A 22,964-nucleotide genomic window follows, 5' to 3' on the forward strand; every position below is an offset into this window, starting at 1 on the left:
CTTTAGTACCACGTTGTTTAATCTCCATGTATTTGTAGTTCTTCTCGCTTGCTTTTTACAGTTGATCTCCAACTTCAAAGCATTATGATCACAGAATATGGTTGTTACGATCTTAGTCCTCTTATATTTGTTGAGGCCATCTCTGTGTCCCAGTGTGCGGTCAATCCTTGTGAATGTTCCATGTGCACTAGAGAAGAATGTATAAGTAGCTGTTTTGGGATGGAAGGCTCTGTAAATGTCAATTATGTCCAGTTGGTCTAATGTGTCATTTAAGGATGTTATTTCCTTATTGATTTTCTGTTTGGATGATCTGTCCATATCCAACAGCAGGGTATTTAGGTCCCCTACTACGATAGTATTTTGGTCTGTTTCTTTTAGTTCTGTTAGTAATTGCTTTATATATTTTGGGGCTCCCTGTTTGGGAACATAGATATTAATACATATTATACCTTCTTGGTACATGATTCTTTTTATCATTATGAAGTGTCCCTCAGTATCTTTCTTTACATTTTTTATTTTGAAGTCTATTTCGTCCAGTATCAGTACTGCTACTCCTGCTTTTCTCTGAATGCCATTTGCTTGAAATATCATTTTCCACTCTTTTGTCTTTGGAACTGAGATGTGTCTTCTGGAGGCAGGAGGTGGTTAGGTTTTTTGTTTGTTTGTTTTTTACAAGAAAAGTTTTATTAGAGAGGAAAGTACACTTCCAGAAGTGGAAGCGGGCTTGATCAAGAGAAGCATGGCTCAAAAGGGTTTGTTTTTTGATCCAATCTGCAACTCTGTGCCTTTTTATTGGTGAGTTCACCATTTACATTTAGGGTGGTTATTGAAATATGAGATTTTCCTATAGCCATTTTATCTTTTGCTTTCTTGTAGCTTGGTTGTTTCCATTGCTTCCTTGTCCTTGTGTTTCTGGGTTTTTGTTTTTGTTTTGTTTTGTTTTTAATCTTAGTTAGGTTTTGTGGATTTTCCTTCTGGTCCTTATAGTTTTATGTTATATATTTCAGTTCTGAATCTTTGGCATGTGGTTACCATTACAAACATGTAGAGGATGGTTATATATATATGCTGAGTATTCATTATTATCTTGCTATAGCAAATCTCTTCTTATTGTTTAAGCTTATAATTCCCTGTTCTTAATTAGGTTTGCACTCCTCTGCTTCTATTTTCCTGTTACTCACCTTACTCATAGTTATGTATTTTTTTGTCATTTTGTTTTAGGTGAGCTGACCCCTTTCAGTATTTTCTGTAGTGCAGGCCTTGTAGTGGAGAATTCCCTCAATTTTTGTATATCTGGAAAGGTCTTTACTTCCCCTTCATATCTAAAGGAGAGCTTAGCTGGATACGTTATTCTAGGCTGGTAGTTCCTTTCACTTAATAGTTCGAATATTTGATTCCACTCGTTTCTTGCTTGTAAGGTTTGTGCTGAGAAATCCGACAATAATTTAGTGGGTTTTTCTTTATAGGTTACAGTCTTCTTTTCCCTGGCTGCCCTGAGAATTCTTTCTTTGTCATTGATTTTTGATCAATTTAATTTAATATGTCTTGGAGAAGGCCTTTTCGGTTGAGATAATTGGGTGTTCTGTTAACTTCTTGAATTCCAAGCTCCAGCTCATTCCTTATATTTGGGAAATTCTCATCAACTATTTGTCTGAAAATACTTTCTAATCCCTGCTCTTTTTCCTCCCCTTCAAGAATGGCCCTTATTCTTATGTTTCCTCTCCTGATGGTATCAGCTAGTTCTTGTATTTCTCTTTTATTTTCATTCTTTGGTTTCTCTCTTCTTCCTTCTGATTTATGTCTAGATTTCTGTCTTCAATATCACTGATCCTTTCCTCCATTTGGTCGACTCTATTTCCCAAGCTTGCTATTTCATTCATCATCTATTTCAATGTGTTTTTCATCTCCAGAAGTTCTGTTTGGTTCTTTTTAAGGGTTTCAGTCTCCTTGCTAAAAAACTCATTCTGCTAATCTAGTTGTTTTTTCAGTTCCTGTAATTGTTGATATGAATTATTTTGGATCTCATTGAGTTTTTTTCAGAGTACCATCTGAATTCTCTATCATTTAAGTTGCATATTTCTTTGTCTTTAAGCTTATTTTCTGAGATTTTTCTCTTTCTTTCTGAGATGCCTTGTCACCTTGATTTAATGGAGTATTTCTCCACCTGGGCATTATTGGAAGTATATTCCGCTCTTGCTGTTTGTTTTCCAGAAAGATTTATTATATTAACGTCTCCTCTTTGGCCTGCTGTAAAGAAGGTGCTTTTATTTTGGTTTCCAGTAGGTGACATCTAAGCTTTTGGGATCCCTGCTTTATATAAAGTCTTAATAATGCCTTTTTTTTCTTATAAATATTCAGTCATGCTTGCTACCCTCAGTCTCAGTCTCTGTCAATGTTAGCAGCAGTTTTGGTAGCATTTGCTCAGATTTCCCTGGGGCTCTGTGGTGTTCATTCTTGGAGGACATAGAGGGAGGTGCCTTCTAAGCTGGGGAATGGGGACTGTGGCTCAGCCTCGCATTTTGCAACCACACTGGTAATAGTCAACTGTTGCTTCTCTGCCGTCCCCACTTCTCTGCTTTCTGCCCTGATGACCGAGTACTGCCACTGCGTGGAGCTCACAGCACTTCTAGGCAGGGCTGTTCAAGGAGCTTGCCACACCTTCTCCCCTCCCCCTCCTGCAGGGCGTTCTGGCTGCAAGAGGCAACTTCTTTGTTTCTCCCAGTCTACTGCCTGACTCCCACAGTCTGACCTGTGGTAGCTTTTATTCACAGAACCCTCACTCAGACATGCTTGTGTGCAGGTTAGGTGTTTTTGTTGAGTTTTAGTTGTTCTACTTATTATTGTTTCAGTGGGAGAGATCTTGGAACATCTCTCACTCTGTCATGTTTCTGACATCACTCTTGTTTTCATTATTTATGTTTATGTTTTTTGGACGATCTCTTTCCAACTCCATCGTTTGCTAAGTTTTCTTAAATTCTTTGATATTCACTACAACATTTTTTTTATATCTGTTCAAAATTTTAAGACTCATTGGATTTTTGGATCAATATCTAGAATTACAGTTTCCTGTTTTGTGGCCAATTAAAGAGCTTTGTAAATATTTTCTGCAGTGAATAAAACTGGTTCAAGGTCACTGCCATATTCATCAGCAGGATGGGCTCAGATATTAAGAGAATTAATTCATTATTTAATTTGTGAATAACCAGTAATTCATTAATATCATCTACATTCAAATCATCAGAGACTTCTTGAAATTTATTTAATAAATTAATAATGCCAGTTAATCCCTCTTCAGTTGTTGGAACCATATTCTCTGGCTACTTCTGGCCATATTGCTTTCCAGCAAGCATTTAAGGTTGTTGGATTTATGTCACTCAAAGCTAAAGCAATATTCTTGATACATCTTAAAATTGTGTGTTGATTCCAGGCTTCTATAACTGTGATTCATTATCTTCAAGTTTATTAAAAGTATCATTAAAACTCCATTTAATATAATTTATCTTAAAGGTGGAAATAATGCCTTGATCTAAAGGTTGGATTAAGGAAGTTGTATTTGGTGGCAAATATACAACTTTTATATTTGGATGTCCTAAATTGTGTGGATGACGAGGTTCATTATCAAAAAAGTAAAAGTATTTTAAAAGTAAGACATTTTTCTTTAATATAATTTTCAACTTCCACAGCGAAACATTTGTAAAACCAATCCTGGAAAACATGAGTAGTCACCCATGCTTTTTTATTTCACATCCAGTGAACGGGAAGATCATTAATAATTGTGTGTTAGTAAGCATTAGTTATTTGTACATAGCTGAGTTAAGCTGTTTTTTAGAAAGAGTAATCGCCAGTAATGAAAATGAAAAAGGAGAAACCGTATAAAATGAGACTGCATAAATGGAAACCGCATATAAAAAGTCCACATAATGGGGGAGGGGGAGATATTTACCATATATAAAAAAACTCATGTAAAACAATTACTGCATAAATCAAGGGACAAGTGTATTGATAAAGCACAAGAGTCAGTTAAGTGAAAGGAGCACTAATTTTAACTCATTTTATACTAGTTAATATAGTGTTGCTTATATTCTTGTCAGTTTTTAAAATCAGTAGTCTTGAAATAGGCAAAACATGTTTATGTAAAAATGTTAATCTTGATTAGTCATTAATTTTTTTAAGCTGCAGACGGTTCATAAGTTTTTTTTTTAAGGTGGACTATATGTTCATATTTATACATTTATTTACAAACATGTACTAAAAACAGTCAAGTTGATTATAATGAACACAGATGTTTGAAATCAGGGGCATGTCTGTCAGTGCCATCTTACAACAGTCTTAACATAAAATATATTTCTGTATTTAATTTTGATTAGAAAATATTTTTAATGTTTACTATATGTGTAGTTAAGTGATAATATTTTAAATAGGGTTTGCAGAATATTCTGAGATTTGTACAAACCTAGTAGCACAAATTAATGCTTCAATGATTTTTGTTGTGTTCAATTTTGGCTCAGTACATTTTGATTGTAAATATTTTTAATTATTAAATAGTTGTTAAAATAGATTAATATATTTTTAAAAATTCAAATAAAATTTGTGGAATCTCTGAGAAAACGGGTTTGAAAATCTTAATGGATAATTCAATTGGCAACATTGTAAAATGTAGTTTTTAGATTGGCTTGCTTTTACATTTGAATCATAGTGATTAATGAACATGTAACGGTCATAGTTTTTTTTAAAATTTGGTCATTTGAATCACTAACTGCTACAATACATGTAGTAAAAACCAAGACAGATATTTTGGCTACAGACTAGTTTACTGAATAATAGCTTGAATCACAGTCTGAGTCAAGAGTAATAGAGTCGTTTCTTAGATACTAAGAAGTTATTTTTAGGAGCTTCTACAATGTATTCTTTGTTTTGAAAGGTACATTTTCTTTTCAGAAAGGAAAGGGTACTTTTTCTTGGCTTTATGAGAAATGGTCTATAATGAATTTGTCACAAATAGTCAATGGCTATAAATAATTAAGTCCTATTCAATGAATCATACTTTTTGAGTAAGAGGGTCTTGAAAGCCTTTTATAAAACTAAGTCATCTTGAAAAAAGGGATATTTAAGATAGAACTAAATTGATTTACATGTTTCCTTTATCTCAAATCATGTTTTCTTTTATTTCAAACATGAAGGGAAATCTTTTCTAAAAATATTTAAACTTTTAATATATAATTCTTCTAATTACTCGTAATATGTGGTTGGTTCACTTGTTCATTCAACAGATATAGGGAGTATTTGCTATATATCAGAGACAAAGAAAAAATATTCAAAAGCACAAAGAAAAAGCAGAAATCACTCTGTAATCCCACCTCCCAGAGATAACCACTATGAACATCTGTTGTGTGTATATCTGTGAGCATTTTGCTGTCTATTAATTTTTTAATTTAAACAATTCTTAATAAAATGGAATTGCTCCAAATAGGCTGTGTTGACATAAGTAATGTCCAAACCTGTACAGAATTTTATAAGAGTTTATTTGAGCCCAACTGATGACATATGCTGGGGAGCAAGATCTCAAATGCTCCAGAGAATAACAGTTTTGCACCTTCTTCTTATTCATTTGAAGTTAAGGAGGGAAGGTACATGGAGGTGGGTGAAATCAAGGTGGGAATTGGATTACAGAATAGTTAACAAGATTACATGCTCTCTTGAAGGTTAATACCCCCTTCAGAGCTATTACTTCTGGCATTTCAAAGGTATGTTAACCTAGATGCTCAAGAACTATGGACAGGGCTGCCTTAAAACTTTCACTGAAAAAGTTATAGTTCTGGGGCATGACTATCACTATGACCTGCCCGGTTAGGAATTTATGATCAAATCACCTACTTTCTGTAGAACCTCTTTTTTTATCCAGGAGGCAGCAGGGATAGGAAAATACAGTAAATCTGGACAATGAAGAAAACGTACAGCAGGACAGTTGGAGAAGAGGGAAAAGTGAGGTGTTGGCATTGAGCGGTCTTCTTTAGTGCAGAGAGTCTCTAAAATTTTCTTAAGTTTCTCTCTGTGCTCCATTTCAGAGGCTTCTATTTGCCCGTTGTAAGCTTCCCATTCATTCAGTTTTATTTAAGAGCTGGCTTTTTCTATCCTGTGCACAAAAAAAATTCATTTAGGTGTAAGAAGAGCTTCATTTTGCTCATCTTAAGTTAATATGACTTCTACTTAAATCCTCTCATTTCCGTAAGTATTTGCAAGTAAAGGCTTTCTATGAGGTATACATCTGCAGGAGTATTAATAGAGGTTGGGAGCTTGTTGTCTTTGGGGGCATGATTTCCCGTGTTAATTTTAGTTTTTGAGATCTGCAGAGTCTTAACAAATTTGTAGGGATACTGTCTGGTGGGTTGAAGTATGCTCCTTATGAATTGAGCACCAAGGGGCTGTCACGTCCTGAGTTGCTCCAACCCTCTTATGTATCTTGGTTTCTCTCCATGGCTATCTGATAAAACTGTGATAACTCAGAGCACTAGGTAACTAGCTTTTATGTGCATATCCCCACACGAGTCAATTATTTAATTATAGTTTTGTTGGCATTTTGTATGGGGCCTTGCTCATCCTGAAGGTACCCTCAGACACCACCACATAGATTCCTAGTCACCTAAGAATACCCGAAATTTGAGCTGGAAATGCCCCTTATCTTTGGAGCTGACCGAGATCAGATTGTCATTTAACTAGCAAAAGGTTTTGTTCATACTCTGAGTAAGCAATTCCAGTTGAAAAGCCAAAATTTAAAACCAATCACCCATTTTTTTTCCTCCTGTCCCTTAGTTTATCTCTCAACCCTTATCCTTAGCCAGGGTTTTCTCAACCCCTTATCCTTTAGTGCTACCTCCAGGGTTTTTGTTTTGTTTTGTTTTAAGAACAGCTCAAATAAAGTCAGGGCTTCCTTTCTTAAAACAGGGAGGTACAGAATTTCAAGAAAAATTCACCCAAATTCACCAGATGCAAAGTGGGGAAATGGTAGGGCTCAGCGTGTCCCTGCTGGTACCTAGCACCTGGATCCAGGTCTGCAGGGTAGTCCAGGGTGGGTTTCTTTGGGATCCTGCTGACTCCACCAAGTAAATGTCGGCATAAGAGATATCCAAACCCATAGAGAAATTTTATGAGTTTATTTGAGCCAAACTGACAATTGCCAGGAAGCAAAATCTCAACGAATTGAGAAAATGCTCCCGAGAATGGCAGTTTTGCAGTTTATTTTATACATGAGAATAAAAGAAGGAGAGTTACATGAAATCCATTGGTGTTAGATTAAGGGGGCAGGAGAAAGTAAAGCCGAGAAATTTTGGGGATTGGATAAAAAGGCAAAATAGAAACACACTTTTACGTTGGTAGATATAGGATAGTTAATAATTAACATTTACAACACAGAGATGATATGCAGGGGAACAAGATAATCATGAGGAGTTCTGTGGTCTCTTGCTCTGGAACCTGCAGTTGTGCCTTGAGGGGTCTGGAAAAGATTACTCTGACCTTTCAAAGGTATCTTGGATGCAGAAAGACAATAGGCTCACTTAAGGTAAAGACTGAACTTTCGCAAAGAAGCTACAGGCCTAGGACGTGACTAACCATCATGACCTGCTTTTAGTTAGGAATTTTTATGTTCAGACCATCCTATGTGGTTACTTTTGGTCCTTGAGTTGGTAAGACTTGCCATGCAGGCCTCCCCTGAGCTTGTCAGGTTTAGTATGTGCCTCCTTTGTCATCCACAGCTGTTTAATACCTTGCTCCTTTTCATGCTATTAATTTAAAAAATTAAAAAGATTATAGTAAATATATTTTGTTTAAAGACTTGAGGTTAAGTATCCTTTTAAATTTGAACTAGATCGTGGAAATGGGTTCCTCCTGCCCCATTTAAACCAGAATTTATATCTATTTTAAATTTTTGGCAGTTTGGATTTTGTCCCTCTAACTCATAAAAATTAGTAATTTATGCTTTACTTGGTTAGATTTAAATGAAATGTAGGATTTGCATTAAAATAATTAAGTTTCAGATTAGAAGTAGCCAGCAGCACTTACTGTGTAAGGGACTGCTGTAAATACTGCTTCATATATATTAATCTCTCTATTCCATACTTCTGCCATTTTATAGAGGAAATTGAAGCACTGAGCCATTAAGTGACTTAAAAATCACAGAGCTAATAAGTGGCAGCAGCAAAGAATCAACCCAGACCAATAACTCCATAGTGGTTATTGCCGTCATAGTTTTTCTGGTAACTATTTTTGATTCAAACATAGTTTGAGTGATGTACCGTAACAAATTAGTGATTTGTAATGTAAAATTATTTGTTATAATACATTTGATACATTCTTTTCCTCTATGCTACGAACATGTAAATCTTTTTGTGTAATTTATTACTTAGATGTAATTTATTACTCACCCACCCACCTCCACCATCTCGTGCTAATCTTTCTGCCCTATGGACCTTCCCCACGCCAACCTATTATGCATGTCAGCTTCCATAAGCTTTGGTGAGTTGCCTGGGGATTGGAGTGGTGAGGGCATACGCACAAGCGCTTTGTGCAGGTTAGGGCTCTGCCGCTTGTGCAGCAGGGCGGGGCCTTGTGCCCTGCTGCCGAGAGCGGAGTGCCGGCTGCGGGTCGGGAAGCAGAGCGTCAAGCAGCTGTGTAATCCGCTGGATGCGGACCAGGGCTCTCCCCATTCCCGTCGGGGACCCACGGATTGGCTGTGCGCAGGCACACGTGACCGACATGTGGCTATATTGGCGCAGCCCGTTTCAGTGTCACTGGAGACGGAATGGAGGTGCTGCTGGCCTCGGAAATGGGGTAGGTGCTGGAGCCACGGTGGCCCGGCTTGCTGCGGAGGGAGGGGGAGACGATTTCTCTTCCTGCTGTCTGAAACTGGTGGCCTTTCCTTGGCACAGAGTCCACTGCCACATGCCAAGCGTGGAGGCAGGGGCGGCTCCCCTCCTCCCCCTCCTCTACTGCAGCAGAGGAGATGGATTTCCTGTGCTTCTGATCCAGGGTTTTTGACAGAAGAGGAAGAAGGGGGGAGGGGTAGGAGTGTTAGGGGGAATCTGGTGAGAAAAGAGCTATTTTTGAATCTAGAAGGAGGTTTTGTTTTTATAATGCTTGTTGACAGAGTAGAGTGGAATAACAGTATCTAAGGAAACGGGTAGAGGACAACAAAGAATGGAGCATATTCATGGCGAATAGCAAAAGCTGTAGCCCATTGAAAGGCTTCTTTTCCTCCCTGGCCACAGGGACACATGCAGTGGTAGCCAAGAGAGGGGATACAAAGCTGCTGCTGATGGCTGATGTGAACCTAGTGGAAAGGGCTACTTGGGAGTAGAGGAAGAGGAGGAGGCAGATACTGCAGACCTTGAGTGTTGGTTTTGGTTGATTGGTGAAATTTTGGACACCAGAAGTGCTTGCTTTTGCAAAACATCTAAGTGAACTCCCTGTGAATAGGGTAGCAAAAAGATACCAGAGTCTTTGTTAGTTATAAGGCGCAGTGGTAGTGGCTTTTGCAGATGACTGCAGCAGTGCTTTTCTCCCTCTGTTAGGCTGAAAAGATAACTGCAGAGGAATAAGAAACCTTGCAGCAGTGCTGGTGGAGAAGTCCATTTACAAGAAACCATAGTTAATAACTGCAGCCTGAAAAAAAGAAAGAATTGTTTGGTTTTTATAAAGTAGGAAAAATACCAGGCTACAAACGTTTTGACAATAGGATAGATCAGACTTTGATTGTCCATCTCAAAAGAGATGTTCAAATTCTTTGCTAACCTAAATCTTATAGGAAATCTTAATAAATTCTATATGAAGCGGGATCTTTTCCTTTGTTAGTATAGCTTTATGTCATTAATTAGATTATTCAAGAGTAAATCACTTTATTATATAAATTACTTTGTGAAAAATTATAGTGATAAATTTTTCATAGGCTTAATATGTAAGATCTATATTTATGAAGTAATTTTGTATTACTCTTTAGTCACTTTTAGAGATCATGAATAAAGTATACAGGCAAATATTTTAAATTAAAGCACCATGGCTTTTCTTTTAGACATATTTCTGTTTAGCGAATACTCATAAGATATACTCTTGATGTAAAGTGTTTTCATTGTATTTTTTTTCCTTTCCTTCAGTTTTTAAAAACATGTTTTTGGATTGATATGGCTTTAAATGTATTATCTTTATGCATATTTATAGTAGCCAGCCTACCCCACCTCTCTTCTCCCCGAACAGGATGGCAGTGGCTTTGTAAAGCCCTCTAAGATGAAGGACAGTATTTCTTAAATAGTGTTTATATAATAGAAAGTCTTCAGAGAACCTGTAATTTTGTTTCAGTAATTTTTTCGAGATAATAAGGAATTGGTCTTAATAAGACTGTAAAGTTTCATTGATAAAGCAATTTTATCCTATCTTTAAAATATTTCTGCTTTAAGAGTTATTTATTATAGATATCAGGGTTAATAATCCTTAAGATCTCTTTTTAAAATGTGATGGAAACTATAGTTAAAATTAAAGATATCACATTAAAATACCAAATGAAATTTAATAGCTAATACCATTCAGTTCTTTGAACCCCATTTAGAATAGTCTTTGAGAGTTTATGATTCTCATTTTTACATAAGTTATCTCATTTTACTATTTAAACAGCTCATTGTAGCCTTATTTTCATTTAAAATGTTAGAGTACTCCTAATTAGGTGTGTTGTGATTTTATCTAAGGTTTTCTATTTTATAAGGATGTAAAGAACTTAAATCTTCTAACTCCATTTTATCCTAAGTGATTACTATTTTATAATGTCTCTTACTACATAACATACAAAATTGTATATAACAGAAATTATTTGAAAAGCAATATAAATTATTGACAGATCATCAAATGAAAAAGAAATCTTAACTTGGTTATGAGTTTTTAACTACAATGTAAGAATACTTTGTAAAACCTGATAGCTAAGAAAACGGAGAGGCAGCAGTTTTCATAATGATATTCATAATATACTTTTGTAGATTATCATATTAATCACATGCATACTTCTAAATAGAACAGCATTAGTTTGAGAATTTTTTTAAGAATAAAGAGCTAAAATAAGAAATGTTGATTTCTTTTCCCTTATAGTATGAACTGTGTAATATAAGACTAAACTGTTGGCTTTATCTTTCTTTGAAATTATTCATTGCTAATTGTTATGGCCAGAACCGAGCTATTAAGAAATTCAAAAGTTAAATCGTCTTAAGTGTGCCTATGAACTGAATCAAAAATTAAATAGTCATAAATATGCCTATGAACTGAATCAAAGCTATTTTATTGATGTTTTTCATGCATAAATTGCTTTGTAGATTTTTATTTTATCACTTTTCTCTATTTTTCACTGTTACCGATTTTACATAATTTAACCAGTCTTTTTATGATAAATGTACTTTTTGTGACCATCTTCTTTTTTTTTTTTTACTTTATATACAAGGTGGAATTTTTTTGCATCACACACAAGATGGAATAAGGCATTATGAGGTAGAAAAGATAAATGATACTTGAAAAAATACATATTTGAGCACCTACTAAATGCCAGAACTATGAAAGGTGCTGGAGAGTCAAATAAGACATGGAAGCTAACTTCTAAGAAATTCACATTAGAACTGTGTGAAATGTTATTTGCTAGCTAAACACTGATTGCTTTGGCTACTCCTAGGATATTTAAAGGTTTATATCATCTAAAATATCTTCTAATTTAGAGAAATGTGGCGGTTAGCTCTTTGAAACACTGTGCCTTATAAAATCTGCTAAGAATCAAAGATAATTCTTAAAAGTAGATTACTTTTGAAGTGTTAAGTGTCTTGAATGTAATGAGGTTAGATGAAGTGATTTCTAGATCTAGTTTTGATAGTAATCTGTGGTTCTTGGTTTCTATAGAGTCAACTGTTAGAAGAAAAGGTACACCAGCTCTTGTTCTGGTGTAGATGGCATCTCACATGTTATGCAATAGATATGTTCTCAGAAATTTTTTGTAAATCAAATTATGACATAATCAGACCATACAGACAAGTCTTCTTTCTTTTATTCCCATACCGTACTCCCATTTCCCTTATGGGCATTCAAATGTTTTCTTAAATGCGCATTAATTCTTGTGAAATATTTGCCATCATTTTGTGTCTTTTTTTTTTTTAGAGCTAATGAGTTTTTTATTGTGGTAAAATATACATAAAATTTACCATCTTAACCAGTAAAAAAATACCATTAAGTACATTCATATTGTTGTGAATGTACCACCATCCCTGTCCAGAACTTTTTTAACTTCCTGAACTGAAACTCTGTACCTGTTAACTCCCTATTTTTCCCTCCCTGCAGTTTCTGGCAACCACTATTCTGCTTTCTCTGTCAAATTCATAGACTTCCTTATGAGCCTCATGTAAGAGGAATCATATGCAATATTTACCTTTTTGTGCTTGGTTTATTTCACTTAGCATAATGTCTTCAGTTCATCTGTGTTGTAGCATGTGTCAGAATTTTTTTCCTTTTTAAGGCTGAATAATATTCCATTGTATGTGTATACCGCATTTTGTTTATCTGTTCATCTCAGTGGGCAGACACTTGGGTTGCTTCTACCTGTTGGCTACTGTGAATAATGCTGCTTTGAACACGGGTGTACGAATATCTGTTCAAGTCCCTGATTTCACTTCATAGGGATGTGTACCCAAAATTATATTTTTAATTTACATAATTTTTGACTATTTTAAACTAAATACTGTTTTTAAGATCTGTTTTACTTTATGTCCATCTAGTTCATGGTGCTGACTCTGCCGTATAATGTTTTGTAGTATCTATCACTATTGTTCTTTCCAAATCTCTTCTACCGCAAACACTGCATGGTGTATGCCATTGTACATGACTCCTTATAGAGTATTTACATGTTCTTATGTAACAAATTACTCTAAATCTTAGTGACTTAAACAATAAATATTTATTATTTTAGAGTTTCTATGGGACAGAAATTCAGGAATATATTAGTTGGGAGGTCTTGCTCAGAATCTCTCATGACGTTGCAGTCTGTCAGCCAGGGCTGTAGTCACCTGACGGCTTGACTAGACTGGAGGATCCACTTCCAAAATCACTTACATAGTCTGTTTGTCCTGATTGTTGTCAGGCCTCAGTTCCTTGCCATGAGCCTCTCCACAGGGCTACTTGAGTGTGTTACTGATATGACAGCTGGCTTCCTCTAATGATCTCAGAGAGAAAGAACAAGGAGGAAGCCGTTTATGACATAGTCTCAGAGGTTACACATCATCACTTCTACCATATTCTCTTTACTGGAAATAAGCAACTAAATAAAGCCCACACAAGAGGAAATAAATTAAGCTCTACTTTTTGAAGGAATAGGGTCAAAGATCACTACGTGGACAGTAAGAAGATTTCACTGGAATTTATCCTAGGAGAGAGATCAGTGGATCATAGGGTATTTTTTCTTATTGCTGTTATAACAAATTACCACTGACTTAGTAGTTTAAAACAACACAAATTTATTACTTTTCAGTCTTGGAGATCGGAAGTTCATGAAATGGTTTTCACTGGATCAAAATCAAGATAGCAGCAGTGTTACACTTTCTCCAGAGACTGTAGGGGAAAATCCATTTCCTCACTTTTTTCCTGCTTCTAGAGGCTACCTGCATTTTGGTTCATGGCCCATTCTTCCATTTTTGGTGCCAGCGGCATATTAAATGTCTCTCTGATTTTGACCCTCCTGCCTTTTCCTTATTACAATCCTTGTGATTACATTAGATCAATCTACTTGTATAGTTCAGGAAAATCTCCCCATGTCAAGATTCTTAAATCAATTACATCTGAAAAGTTTCTTTAGCCATGTAAGGTAACACGTACACAAGTGTAAGGATTAGGACATGGACCTCTTTGCAGGGCCATTATTTTCTCTATTATAGGCATATACATTACAGTACTTTATTTTTTCAGGCATACATATAGAGTTCTTTTTTTTTTAAGTGTTTTGTTGTTGTTGTTACTTATGCTTTTGTGAATGAATGTTACTTTATTAGGTAAGTTCAGATTTTCATTTACCAAAGTTATTTATAGTATAATATATATCAATTGCTAAGATGGTAGGCAGATATTTTTTTGAAGAGTATTGAAATATATTTTCCACAGGCTATTTTTTTAAGAAAAAAATGATAAAGATTTATTTAAGGGTCTTAGAGTTTGTAAACCAGAACACAACTAGGCAATACCCAGAGTGTTCCAAAGAAGAAAAAAGAAACTGAGGGTTTTTATAGTAAAAAGTACATTTTTGAGAAGAATCAGTCTTACATTCTTAGCCTCTGGATTGGTCCAAGATGGTATTACTCTAGATAAGCAGTTTTTCTGGACAGTGAATGTCACCTAATCTGGATATGTAAACATTCTTTCCTTAGTAATTTTGCTCATTGCTTTCAGGTTCAGTAGTCTTATGTCATAACGCTATTTGTTAGATCAAAACTAGTCTGCCCCACATACAGTTATTGAGGCTCTGGGGAAGAATCCATTTCCGAACTCATTCCAGTTGTTGGCCAAATATAGTCTTAATCTTGGTAGAACTACGGTCTCTATTTTCTTGTTGGCTGTCAATCTGGGAGTTGGTCTTTGTTCCTAGGGACAGCCCACATTTCTCTTGCAAGAGTGGGTCAAGTCCCTCCCACTGCTTGATTCTCTCTACTAGCTAGTTTTAGATTCTTGGTTATTATCATTTAATTTATGTTAACTACTTCTGCCATAGTCTGTAATAGAAACTGAGAGATGTTAAAGCCACATGGCCTTGTACCTTGTTATCACACCATTTATGTGGGTACTCCCCAAACCTCTGCTTTCTTACACTGTGAAGTAACCTAGCCAAAATGTGGTTCCAGTCCATATTTATGCACTTAGCTCCTTCTTTTTTCTCATTCCTCCACAGTATATCTCAGCTAAATTAGACTGTCACCTATTCCCCCAAATATACATCATTTTTCCAAACTGAGCTTTGATTGGGCTGTTACTTCTTCTGGAATATTGTCCTCTTACATCTATGTTTATTACAATTGTGCCATCTCTCAAGTCCCTTCTTAAGTGGCTTTTACATTCTCAATAGTTTTCTCAGTTTTCTCAGCAAGACATGACTGTCATAGCACTCTGTCATTGCTTTTAAACCCAAATTTGCCTTCGAATTGTAGGTAATTTGTATCTTAGCCTGCGGTCTCCTATAAGTCAGAATCTTGAGACAATCAAGGCTTTTTATGAAATATATTCTTTGTGAAGTGATCCAGGATCTGGAGTAGAGGCTTGGAAAGAGTTAAGTAGCGAAGAGGGACAGCCAGTATAAGCATGTGTTTTCAAGTTGGTCACCACTTTGGACAACTGTGGCTTGATCTGCCAAGACTTTCTGAGGAACTATAAAGAATTGTCTACCCAAAGGTAAGAATTTCATATACTAACAACCCCTTTAGTCAAGGATTATCCTATTAAGCGTTCACTCCTTTATAGGTTGTACATGCAGGAATGTTGACCCACACTGGGGTGTCACAGACAGAAAGCAAAAGATACCTGGTATAGCTGGTGTGCTTTCAGCTTACATTTGATTGTGAGCTGACTGATGCAGCAATGACTAGAGTTAAAGTGAGCCAAGAGAGAATGTAAGATGGGACACAAACCTCTGGTATATCCGTATACTGATCCTATTTACCCTTTCCATTAGAATATTATTCTTTTGCTAGATATTAAGATCTTTGAGAACAAGGAACATGTCAAAATTTCTTTCCTACCTCGATTAGTGTTGTAGGGCTGCTGCGACAGAGTGCCACAGACTGGTAGCTTAAAACCATAGAAATCTGTTCTCTTACAGTTCTGGAGGCTAGAAGTCCAAAATTAAGGGGTAAGCAAAGTTGGTTCCTTCTGGAGACATTAAGGAAGAATCTTTTCCACACCTCTCTCCCTAACTTCTGGTTGCTGAGAATTTTTGGCATTCTTTGACTCCATTCTCTGCCTCCATTGTCAGATGACCTTTTTCTGGAGTCTCTGAGTCTGTTTCTTCACATGGCCTTCTTAAAAGGATACCAGTCATTGGACTTAGAGCCTACCTTAATCCACTAAGACCTCATCTTAACTTGATTATATCTGCAAAAACCCTGTTTCCAAAAAATGGTCAAGTTCAGAGGTACCAAGGATTAGCTACCTGTGACCCAACATATTTTTGGAGGGAACACAATTCAACCCACAAAACCTCCTTAAAATATTTGCATGGTGTCTTGCGAATAATAAGTTCTCAAGTATTTGTTGTTTTGAATTGTATAGCCACAAAGAGAAATCTGTCACTTTACTTTCTTAATGGAAAAGATATCTTGGACATTCTCTGAATTTGTGCCCTCTTATTCTGTTCTTTGCCCTCCGTGGCTGATAAGCACTGTTTCTGTTTTTCTTGCACATATTTATCTTTTTGTGGCTGTCACTGAGTAAAGCTTTATGGGAATTACAGGTGCTAAGTATTAGATATAAACCTTGTCTTAAAGGTGGGTAAACAAAACTTACCAAAGTAGAATGAAATAGGAAATAGTTAAGAACAAAATAAACCAATGGAAAATAAGAGGAGATATAATTAATAAAGATAAACACAGAAATGAATAAAATAGGAAACAGTAATGGAAAAGCTATGTACACCAAGTTAATTTTTTTGGTAAAGATCAATAAAATAAATAAAACCCTACAAAACCTGATAACAGCAAAAGACAGAACAAAAAAGAATATGAATGAGAAAGGAGACAAATTTTAAAATAAGAGAATATACACAACTCTGTGGTAATACACTTGAAAAGGGAATGGCTAATTTACTGGTGAACTATTAATCAAATCAGTACAAGAAGATGAAGAAAACATGAAAAGACTTAACCACAGAGGAAATTTCAAAATACTTATAAATCTTTCTTCTAAAAGGGTACTTTCTGATCTAAATTCTAGCTGACTTTCAAAGAATAGATGTTATTATTCAAACTATTCTAGACTATATAAAATTAAGATGAGAAATATCCTACCGGTTTATTTTATAAACTTAGCATAAACTTATTCAAAGCTTTATTTTAAAGTATTGTAAAAATTTTGAACTATATATTGATTTCTTATAAGAATTCCACATGAAATATTGAAAAATGAACAAACTAGTAAAAAAAAAAAAACATGAACAAAGGATTTATTGCAAGCATGGAGGCTGGGTCAAAATGAGAAAATCTTATAATTGACAGCATCAAATTAAAAGAAAAAACTGTATGGTTATACGTTATATCAGAAGGTGCTGTAAAAGCATTTAGAAGCCACTCCTAATAAGAAATTTAAAATAAAAGGAAAATGCCCAAACATGTTAAAAATAGTTACTGAAATCTAAGAGTAGGGCTATTAAATGGTGAAACACTAAACCATTTCTATTGATCACTATTGGTCAAAATTATTTTGACGTTTTAAGCTAACAAGACAAGAAAAATAAGTGAAATATAAATATCGGGAAAGAAGAGACACAATTATCTTTACTTACAGATTAATGTGATTGCATACCTAGAAAATCTAAAAGAAAAACTATTAGAATTCATAGGATAGTTTGATAAGGTGGCAGCAAGAGGGATATGTATTAAATAAAATCAGTAGTTTTTATCTTTACTAGCAATATCTGGTATGAAATGGTGATATTTCACAGCAAACGGAACAACAAAAAACCCAGAAATAAATTTGATACAAAAGGCATAGGATCTTTTCTTGGAGGGTGGGGGGGACTGGAAAATTTGATTATAGGACCTTAATTATTCATGACACAGAGAGATAAGACTTAGTATCATAGAAATGTAATGTCACAAATTAATGTAAATGTAATGCAGTTAAGTTCTAAGAATATATGAGAATGTAGCATATGATAAGAGATAACATTTCTATTCAGTTGAAGAATAATGGTTTGTTTAATAAATAGTCGATGTAATTGGCTATCCGTGTGGAAGACCATAAAGTTAAACCACTGCGCTCATACTATATAAAAAAATTAAAATTCTATATGAATCAAAAATGTTAATGTAAAAACAGAATTTCTGATGCAAGCTAGTGAATTAGTCACTCACATTTACCACTTCTTTCTCCTAAGGCCCCATTCAAAGTAATAGTATAAAAAAAAGAAAATATTTTTTTTTTTTAGAGATATGTGCTTATAATGCCGTAGAGTGAAAGGAAGCCAAATCAAGATTGCAACAAATTTCTGGAAGGTGAAAAAATCGCAGAAAATAAAAATGATTGCTGAAAAATAAACAGAAACCTTAGGACTTCCTAGTTCTCTTTTCTTTCCAACATAGCACATTAGTTCCTATCATTTAAAAGTGAAAAATACTAATTTTGAGAATTTCTCAGTAGCCTTTGAAATTATTTGGGCTGCTTTGTGGTATTTGAAAACCAGAATTGGGAATTCATGCTCTGAGCCAGGGATCAGCAAAATGCCGCTGTTTATGTAAACTAGATTTTATTGGAGCAGGCCTTGCTCATTTATTTATGTATTATCTGTATCTGTTTTTGTGCTACAGCAACAAAGTCAAATAGTTGCAACAGAAATCATATGGCCCATAAAGCCTTATTATCTGACACTTGCATAAAATTGCCAAACCCCACTTCAGATAATTTCGGTGGCCATTGTGGAACTTACCTTCACTTGGGATGGGCTTGGATGAGTTTAGCCAATGTATGTAGCCATTTACCGAATGTAAGAAAAGGACAAGGTGGGGAAAAAATATAGCAGATTGGAAACTGAATTGGGTCCTCAGTAGAGAAGAGAAAGAGAAGTAAAATGTAAGATAAGATTGTTAGAAAAGAATTAAAAATGGGTAAGATACATTCTGCTCAGAATTAAAAACTGTTTTTGTATGTTGATTTTTTTTATCTGACAAACTTGTTAGATTTTCACATTTCTTAAGCTTTTTCTGTTTTGTTTCCTCCTTTCCAATCATTATTCTTTCCTTTTTAAATATTGTACTAATTAGGACTTTCAGAATTATGTTGACTAAAATTGGTAATAGTAAACATCCTCATCTTGTTCTTGATTTTGAGAAGAAAGCCTCTAACATTAATGAGTATTGTTTATTGTTTTACCTATTGAGATGACCATATGGTTTTTGTCCTTTAATGTTTTAATGTTGTGATGACATAAATGATCTCGTGTTAAACTATCCTTGTATTTCTGGAATAAAGTCAACTTGACTGTTGTAGTTCTTTAATGTATACTATTGTATGCTATTTTCTGATATTTTGTTTAGAATTTTCCTGTCAGTATTCATCAATAATATTGGCCTATAATTCTTTTTCACACTACCTTTGACTTTTATATAGCAATTATATTGGCATCAAATGTATTGGGAAAATATTTCCTATATTTTTATTCCTGGAGAAGTTTGTATAAGGTTTGAATGATTTGTTTTTTAAATTTTGGTAAAAGGTGTCTGTAAAACCATTTGAATTTGGTGGTTTTCTGGTGTTGGGAGGGGGAGAGGGAAAATACTGCTCCAGTTTTTCAATAGTTATAAAACTATTAGGTTTTCTATTTCTTCTTGAATCAGCACCCCAACCTTAGAATTTTGTTTATTTTATATGTTTGGGCTTTTCTCTCTCTCTCTCATTATATTTAGTCTTTTCAAAGAACCAACTTTTTGTTTTGATCTTCAAACTCTACAAAAGGGTACATAATGAAGAAGGCTCCTCAGCAGACCTTTTTTCCAGAGGCAATGACTGTCTTTTTCTATAGCCTTTGGATAACATTTTTTTTTATCCTTATACAATTTTATTTTTTACTAGAACAGTATGGACCATATGAGATATAGTGATCAGAACCCTCTTTTTTCTGTTTTACCTTTTTGGGGGGATTTTGTTTTATTTTTACATCAAATTCTTTTCAACATCAGTATTCCACCACATGGATTTTTCCTATGTATTTATCCTAAGTAACCCATTCTGTTACTCCTAGTTTAGTGACAGACATCATCACTTCAGAGAACTCCTGTTGGCCCTCCATGTGCCTTACACCCTTTAACATATTAAAGTTAAAATGTTTCTTGCTCCATAACACCCTCCTTAGAAGAAAGTATATTCCATTTATATACCTTCAATTTAAAAACTAAACTTTTTGTAATTTAATGCCATATCATGTTTTTCAACACTTAAGTCTTTGTTTTTTTCTCAATTTATCCTAGTATGTAGTATAAAGAATAGATGTAATTTTATCTTCTTTCCCTTGGCTGTCCTGTTTCTATTTATTTAAAGTCCATCTTTTCACATGTATTTGAATGCTACCTTTATCATTACCAAATTTACATATATTTACTTCTGTTTTTTTATTGTGTTCCAATGGTTGATCTATTCATATGCCAATATCAGAGCTTTTTAAAAACTTTTTATTTTTAAATAACTGGACTTATAAAAGAGTTGGAAAATAGTATAGAGAGTTCTCATATACCCTTCACTCAGCTTCCCCAAATGTTAGCATCTTACATATTCATAGTACAATTATCAAAACTAAGAAATTAACATATTGGTGTAATACATTTACTTACACATTGTTTTACTTATAAAGGCTTTGTACAGTATTTTAATATGTGGTAGGTCTACTCTTCTGCTCTCCTTGTTTCATATTTTCCTATTTTGCCTGTTTTTTTCTATTGTCTACCTGCAGAAAAAATAAAAACAAACCTTATATAGTATTTTTATCAGGACCGTAAAATTTATGAATTAACTTAAGGAGAAATGACATCTTTATGATACTGCATCTTCATATACATGAGCAAGGTGTGTCTTTCCATTTGTTGAAGTCTACCTTTGTGTCATTCAGAAGTGTTTCACAGTTTTCCTCATATGTGTTTTAGATACTTTGTTCAGTTTATGCCTAAGTATTTTATTTATTTATTTTTATTATAAATGGGATCTTTCCTTCCATCATCTATCTGGTTTCTCTTTGGTACATATAAATGAAACATTTCTGTATATTTTGCGCTATACTGCATTACTAAATTATCTTATTATAGTAATATTTATTAGATTCTTTTGAATATTCCACATATATAATTATATCATCTGCCAAGAGTAGTCTTTTCTAATTTCATTCTTTATTTTAATTTCGCTGACTAGTAGTTTGAGTAATAGAGTGGTAAAAATGGGCTTTTCCTAACTTTAGGAACATATCTAGTGTTTCCAAGTTAAATATGGTGCTGACTTTGGGACTGATATATATCATGTTGAAGAAATGTTTGTCTATATTCAGTATTTTCAACAAGAACGGACATTGAATTTATAAAATGTCTTATCTTTTGGTATGATCCTATTTTTTCCTCTTTGTAGCCCTTATTAGTATGTTGAATGATATCAATTTTCTAATAGTGATTTTTTTATTGTAAATTTTAGATTTTCCATTTTGGGGGAGTCAGTTTTGATAAATTACATTTTCTAGTAAGTTATTTCATTTAGATTTTTTAATTAGCATAGAGTTGAGCAAAGTAGTCGTTTATGATTCTTTTGGTTTCTTCTTTCTATTGGTATTCTCTTTTTTCGTCACCATCTAAAAGTACTGACAAATACATTTTTATTATCATTATTCATTAAAACAAACAATAAAAGCAGCTTCACTAATTTTTAAAAAGTAATCTCAAAAATGAATCTTCCACATTTAATTATAACTGAGTATCCCTTGCCTGCCTAAACTTTTCTGTATCTTTGCATTAATTTCTTGGGATACTTGTAAAATTGTTTTCCAGTGAACATATAAATAAAAGTCTACATAGAAAACAGCCCTTTTGCTTTCTTTTCCCTAACCCAACTCTTATGGGATAGGGATATCTTTAGTGGGCATCTTTCTACAGAAAAACAAATCGGGGTGTTTTCATATTGTCAGTAAAGTGAAAGATTTAGAGGTTTTCCGCATTTCATGAGATAAATCTTGACTTTTTAAAATGTTGAATGACTTGCAGTTAAGATATATTTGGTATGAAATTCTTGTGATTATATAAAAAACTTTCCAGAGTAAATTTATGATTTCTCAAATTCTGAATAAAGCAGTTTTGAGTTAGGGAGGGATGGTTACAGTATCCTAAAAGGATATAAGGTAGAGTATTACTCCGTGAAACATCTTAATGTTCTCATAGAATTATGTGAAACACTATGCTTTCTGGAGCAAAAATGACTTTAATGATTGTCATTCTGGAGGGGGAAGAAAGATGATACAGTGTTTTAATTATCCATCTGAAGGGTTGAATATTTTTTTCCCTCCAGTAAAGAGGACTTCTAATAGTCTCTGCTCCTCCTGTCCATCTGGCTCATCTTGTGACTGTGTGTCTTATCTGTACCTGTCTCTTGTGTTACTACCTTTCTTCTTTGTTTTATTATTTTAGTACAAAATTACCTGTTAAAATTTTGTTTGAAATAAAGAATTTTAGGGCTTACATTATTAAATTCTGTCAGATTTCCACCTCTTTCACATGGTTTTTAATGTGCTGTATCTTTCCATACTTACATATTAATGATATGATGTAAAACAGAATTTCTCCTTCATTTTTGAGATGTCTACTTTGTCCTTTTCAAGAAGGTGAATTATTTCTTTTCCTCTTGTTTATTTGTTGGGGGACAGGGATTATGACAGTAACTCAACATAAGTCTTAGTAAGGAAGTTATGTTACATGTACATTTTCATTAATATAACATATTTACATAGCACTTTTATTTTTCACCCTGCCTTTTGTTACTTAATTCTGACCTTATCCCTGTAAATTATATAGAGCAGGTAGTGAACATCCATTTTACAAATGGTAGAATGAAGGGGCAAAGGTTAAACCATGACCAAGCCTAAAATTAAGACCCAAGTCTCCATGTACAAGTCTAGTGGTCTTTCTTTTCAGTCATAAAGAGTAGTCCCCACCTCCCAGATCTCTCTTCAGCTGACGATGAGT

The 22,964-nt window shown here is 34.3% G+C and overlaps 1 protein-coding gene across 4 annotated transcripts in view; it reads left to right on the plus strand.

Annotated features, from left to right (window-relative positions):
• The window catches only part of APC (APC, WNT signaling pathway regulator), a 125,891-nt gene that overhangs the window by 31,913 nt on the left and 71,014 nt on the right, over positions 1 to 22,964 (plus strand). Inside the window, exon 1 of one of the 4 annotated variants that reach the window (XM_025047889.1) lies at positions 8,750 to 8,826. The exons of the other annotated variants lie outside the window; for them this stretch is intronic. The gene's annotated coding sequence lies outside the window, so the exon portion shown is untranslated. Of the gene's footprint in view, positions 1 to 8,749; positions 8,827 to 22,964 lie in introns of those variants that run through there. 4 annotated transcript variants of the gene reach the window in all.

This window comes from Pteropus alecto, unplaced genomic scaffold (assembly GCF_000325575.1).
Source record: "Pteropus alecto unplaced genomic scaffold, ASM32557v1 scaffold20, whole genome shotgun sequence".
Classification (NCBI taxonomy): Eukaryota; Metazoa; Chordata; class Mammalia; order Chiroptera; family Pteropodidae; genus Pteropus; species Pteropus alecto.